Source organism: Pteropus vampyrus, unplaced genomic scaffold, assembly GCF_000151845.1.
Source record: "Pteropus vampyrus isolate Shadow unplaced genomic scaffold, Pvam_2.0 Scaffold59, whole genome shotgun sequence".
Taxonomy (NCBI): domain Eukaryota; kingdom Metazoa; phylum Chordata; class Mammalia; order Chiroptera; family Pteropodidae; genus Pteropus; species Pteropus vampyrus.
Genome location: NW_011888840.1, coordinates 240,452 through 246,682, shown reverse-complemented (window position 1 = coordinate 246,682; position 6,231 = coordinate 240,452). Strand labels below are relative to the sequence as shown.

Here is a 6,231-nt window from a genome sequence, read left to right as displayed (position 1 = left end):
ATACCTTTAAATATTTTTAATTGACTCACTATTTTACTTAAGTAAATCCATTTTAAAAGCAAATATTATAGCACCACAGTGGATGGAAAAATGTATTACTTGCTAAGAGTAGAAGGTAATCTTAAGTATATATGATATATAATGTTATTAATTTTAGCTAGAGTTTTGTTCCTATTGTTTTTGAGCCACAGGTTTGCTCTTTGTAAAAAAAGGAAATCAATAAGTATTAGAATGGTCGCATGGGCACTAGGATGAGAATATCATTTTCACTTGAGCAGAGGATTTAAAGATCATTAAAAGTGCAATAGCTTTCCCACTATGTGCCTTTTCCTGTTATGTTCATGACTACTGAAATTCATTTGGGAAAAGACAGGATCAAATAATCTTTAAGGTTTCTTCCAGCTTGTTTTTTAACCACGTTAATTCGCTCCCCTTCCTGATATCAGTTGGTGGCTTATCTTCCAGACTTTTAAAATATAATTATAAACTTGCATTTTATTCATGTGTATATATATATCTATAGAAAATATTTCCTACAGTATTTTATGGTATTATTTGACGAATGTAGATTGCATATGTGACATCACTCTTTATATATTCCTGAGTTTTTTTCCATGACATAACATATAGATCTAACTTATTCTTAATGAGTTGCATAGTTGTCCAAACCATGGATACATAATAGTTTGTGTAACCATTCTTCCACCATTGGAAATATAGGAGGTTTTCTCACAGTTTTTTGCTGTTTAAACAATACTGCAATTATCATCCTTAAACACCATTAAGTAGAAACGTCAATATTTAAGTACAAATGTTAACATTTAAGATAGTAACAAGTAGAACTCTAAATGAAATTTGATGGGTACGCAGATATATTGTCAAATTGTGCTCTAAAAAAGCTGTGCCAGTTTACTCATCTGCCAGAAGTCTAAGAGGGTCCCTGTTTCTCTAAACTTTAGTCAATTCTTGATATTGTCAAACTTTATATTTTAGCAACCTGATTGGTAAAAATAATGCCTTACTCTTATTTTAATTTTCATTTCCCTTAAAACTACTATGATTGAGCATCTTCATAATGTCTGTCCATTTGCATTGTATGCCAATGCAACTACCTATTTATACACTTTACTTGGTTTTCTATTGGGTTGCATGCACTTTTTTTCTCTTTAATATTCAGAAGATCTTCATATATATTGGATACTATATCTTCAGCTGTTACAGATGATGCAAATATCTGTCAGACGTCGTTGACTGGCTACTAAAGAGTCCTTCCCAACTCCTTTCTCCATCTTACTTCTCCTACTATAAAGGCTTAACAAGACAGAGATTTGCTTTCTCAGCCTTCTCTGCTATAGGGAACGGACATGTTAGCCAGTTTGAGCCAATGTGATTAAGAAGCAACAAGCTAAAGAAAAGCAAACTGGGAAGCCAGGACAATCTAGGTCCTTGAGGAAGTTGTTGAGCAGCCTCATTTCCCTTAGGACTATCCATCTGTAAATCTTTTGTTGGGTAAATAATGAATGTCCAAATGTCTTAATGGGTTACATCACCGTGTTAGTCAAATTTTCTGTTTCCTGAAGCAAGCTCGATGCATCCCAAGTAACATACCCCATCTGGTACAACTCTTTAATTTTGTTTGCACATCTTAAATGATTGTGACTCACAGATATTCATGCCAGAGGCACCATGTATAAGAGCCAGGGACCATTTTACATTTCTAACTTATTTTCCATCTTATCCCTAACCCTCGATCACTAACGAAATGAGAAGAATTTAACAAATTTTTGTGACTGTAAAAATTCCATCCTTTTAATAAGAAAGAGTTAAGTTTAGGCAAAGGGATAATACGGTTCCTTCACTCATGTCCCCCTACAGCTGTTTTACAGTTTCGTTGGCACATAATACCACTGTGTAAATTCTTGAATGAGAAGATAACCATGACTATGTTAACGATCAGACAGGATTTACTACACATTGTTTGGGATACTATTTCTTAAATAGTTTATTATACTTCAAATATTTAAAATTTTCAATAGTTTTTCTTCATTTTGCGTGTTCTTAACAAGTCAGAGCTCAACCCTTCTCTTTCGTTTCTCTGCTGCTTTCTTCTCTTTTCAAAAGTTGGACTCTTAGGTCATATGTAAATATTTTATAACTTGTTCCAGCAGTATCACAAATGAAAAAAAAAACTTGAAAACCCTCCAGCTAAAAAAGCTATTAATGCCGTTTAAAATAAACATTATCGTAATTAAGAACTGAATCCTTAAGTACCAGGAATGAAGAAGAAACAAAAAACCAGAACAGCAGGCATGTGCAATAAGAGTACCCTGGGGGACTATGGGAAAGATGGTTGCGTTTGCTGCAAATTTTGTATTTTATAGCCCACCCAAGGCAACGAAACAGGAACTTGGGCCTATGATAGGTGGGGGAAGGGTAGAATATGAAACACTCATTAAAGTTGAGAAACTCGAAAAGCTGCATTCTGAATGAGCTCGAGAAAAAAATGGCCCACTAGCAGGTGGAAGACCAAAATGCATTTCCACTTGAGGCCTCGGAAGAGTTGGAAATGTCTCCCCTCAGAAATATTACCCAGAAGGTGATTCTCATAGAGCCTAGGGACAAGAATTCATACTGTTTGTGAAGATCAAGCAAAACTCCTAAGTCAATCTTTTAAGGTGGTTTTCAGTTGGTTGTATACTCAGAAGCTTAGCAGAAGCAGGCACAAATATTCTCTGGAGGAATACAGTTCAAACATAAGTTCAAAGTATTGCCAGAGATAAAGTTTCAAATAATATGAACTCATATATACACCAAAAAAATTACACAATGCACATAGAAACAAGATAGCATGAGTAAAACAGCAGAATCAGAATCACATACATTGCCGATATGGAAATGATCAAATTATCAGATAAAGAATATAAACTATATGTAATACATTTAAAGAAAAAATAGTTTTTAAAGTGTTACAAGAAGAGACTATATGAATGATTAAAAGTCTTGAAAAGAAACTAAATATAACTTCCGGATATGCTCAACATAATAATCAAAATCATAAACACAATGGATAGGTTCAATGGCATATTAAACATAGCTAAAAATAGAGTACAGTAGGTGATAAATTTGAAGAAATTACACAGAATGGAGCCTGGAGATGCAAATAGAAAATAAATAAAAGAAGCTAAAAGATATGAAAGTAATATTAGAAGTTATTAAGTACCTCTGGTTGGAGTTTCAGAAAACTATAATTGGGATGACAGGAGAAAGGCAATACTTAAAGAGATTCTAAGAAAACTCCAAAGTTAAAAATCCACATGAAACGCATTGTAATAAAACTTTAGATCACTATAGACAAAGGGTTCTTGAAAGCAACCAGAGGAAAAAGATTTATTACAGAATAACAATTAATTTGACTGACAGGTGACATGCAATCACAACAACGGAAGCTGTAAAACAATGTAATAGCACCTACAAAGTACTCAGAGGATGTGGTTCCATAGTGTAGCAGTTAGCATGTCTGCTTTACACGCAGAAGGTCCTGGGTTCGCACCCCAGTGGAGCTATGGTCCATGGTCTATGGCCATGCCACCCTGAACAAGCCCGATCCTGACTGATCTCAGAAGCTAAGCAAGGTCGGGCCTGGTTAGTACTTGGATGGGAGACCACCTAGGAAGACCAGGTGCTGGAGACATAAATAATACTTTAAAGAAAAAAGTACTCAGAGAAAATAATTGTTAATCTAGAATTATATTCCTAGTTTATTAGTTTGCAAAGTAGTCTGGGTGCTTTAAATGAGTTCAATACTAAAAATTTTAAGCAAGATAGGAGGTTTATTGTTTTTTTATATTAAAATCTGAGGTAGTAACTGGCCCACGGTGGAAGAGTAGCTTTACCACGTCAGGCAGTGTGAAACTCGGTTGCTTCCATCTTGTACTATGCTATGCCTAGAACATGCTTAGCAAAGTGAACTAACTCACTGCCACGTGTTCCTATTCCAGTCTTGAGAAGAGTGAGACTGGTTAAGGAGGGTGTTTGGCTTTCATTTAAGAACAACATCCAGGGGGACTGCATATACCTTCTCTCTCATTGGCCAGAACTTAATCATAAGGTCATACCTACATGCATAGGTGCTAAGAAATCAAGCCCCTCGTTGAATGAATGGCCACGTACTTGGCTAAAACTGAGAGGATTCTACTATTAAAAAGAAGCAGTGGCAATGATTAGCAATCTCTGTAACAACCATCAAAACTACCTTTTGATAACATGGGAAATAAAAGTATTTTCAGATTAACAAAAACATAAAATTTACTACCGGTAGTTTCTCATTAAAGGAACATCCAAAAAGTGTACTTTAGGAAAAATAAAAATGATATCAGAAGACATTGTGAGCAAAGAATGAGCAAATATGTAGGCAAGTCTTAACACAGTAATTTATAAAAAGAAATAAAAATAAAATGTCTAATTCGTGATAATAAAAAAAAGTACTTAAATACTGGATTACAACAGCATATAAATTACTAAAAAAAATCCAAGAGAAAAGAATTCCAAGAATACCATATTGATTGAAAGAAGGGTAGAAGTCTTGATTATTTTCGCTTCATCAAGCTAAATACGTCTGTTAAAACTTTTAGATTAACTATTAAAAGAACAGATATAGAGAATGTAATTTCAAAATTAGTGGAGGAGAAAAGAATGAGAATAAAAGCAAAAAGCCAAAAAAATGCAAATAAATGAAATCTCAAACAACCAAGAAAGCCGTGCATATATTACACATATATAAATAATATGGGACAAATAGAAGGTAAAAATTAACATGATAGATATAGAAGTATAAAGCCAGATATAAGTTAATTATCACAAACAACAGGATGGCCTAAACTCTAAAAAGAAAGACTATAAAACCGGATTTGTAAAAATCCACACATATGGTCTTTAGAGACACATCTGAAATATAAAGACATAGAAAGGCTAAAATTAAAAAGATAAAGAAAATACATGAGAGGAATATAATCCACAAGAGAAATGCTGACACAGCACATCCTAGGAAGATAATTGTTCTAATCTTTTTTGCATATTATAACACAATCTCTACATAATGGAGAATTAGAAACAGAATTTGATAAATTGACAATTGGAATAGAAAATTCTAAATATCTAGCTCAATAATTAAAAGATAAAGAATTAATGAAGATAAAGATGATTCTAACACAATTTACAATTTGATTTACTGGACATTTATATTTAAAATTCTGAACTCCACAATTAGAGAACACACATTCTTCTAAAGCCTACATGGAAAATCTGTAAAACCTGAGAAAGGCCACAAAGCAAATGTCAAAGAATCAACAAATGTCAAAGACTTGGTACTATGCAGACTATCTTCCATGATAAAATGCAATAAAATTAATATGTCAATGAGAAAAAGACAAAAATAGCTCATACAATTCAAAATTTAAAAAGACATTCCAAAATAAATTATGGATAAACGAAGGAATTAAAAAATTTAAAAGATGATAGCTCACATAAATATTAAATTTAACTACATTAGAATTAAAATGTCTAGACAATATAAATTCCTATAAATAACAACAAGCAATCCACAGATCAGAAAAAGATATTTGTGAACCAACTCATTAATAAAAGATTGTGTCCAAAATACATAAACCACATACAAATCAATGAGAAAAAACCTGCACAATAAAAACCCAGTAAAGTTTATGAACAGGTATTTATACAGGAAAAAAATCCAAATGGCTCAGAGACAAATGAAAAAACGCTCCATCTCACTAGCAGGAAGGAAAAGTATCATTTAAAATAACAATGACACAGGGTTTTAAAGTCACAGATAATATGTTCCAGCCTGGCAACATCAGAGCCTGCTGGTAAGATGCATGGAGACTAGACCTCACAGAGAGCTTGTGGGAGAGGATAGAAGGACAGCTACCCTAAGGAACAATTTGGGATTTCTTCATGAAGTTGAAGATGCACTTTTTTGTCCTCCAACAAATCTGATTCTAAGTATTATTGCAAGAGCACTCACTCATGCTTGCAAAGACACATGCAAAGGATGTTTGCTATAATAATATTATAGTAGGGAAATACTCTACAGTAATGAATCAATAAACTGCAGTTTACATAATGGAATATCCTACAGCATGTACAGTGAATAAACTAAACAATGTGCATGAACCTTAATAAAATTCAAAGGCATACTTTTGGTGAAAAAAAGCA

The 6,231-nt window shown here is 33.3% G+C and overlaps 1 protein-coding gene and 1 pseudogene across 1 annotated transcript in view; one reads left to right on the top strand and one right to left on the bottom strand.

Moving 5' to 3' along the window:
• Positions 1-6,231, bottom strand: part of COL14A1 (collagen type XIV alpha 1 chain) — a 213,161-nt gene that overhangs the window by 55,572 nt on the left and 151,358 nt on the right. The window lies entirely within an intron of this gene.
• Positions 3,573-3,691, top strand: LOC111740214 (annotated as a pseudogene).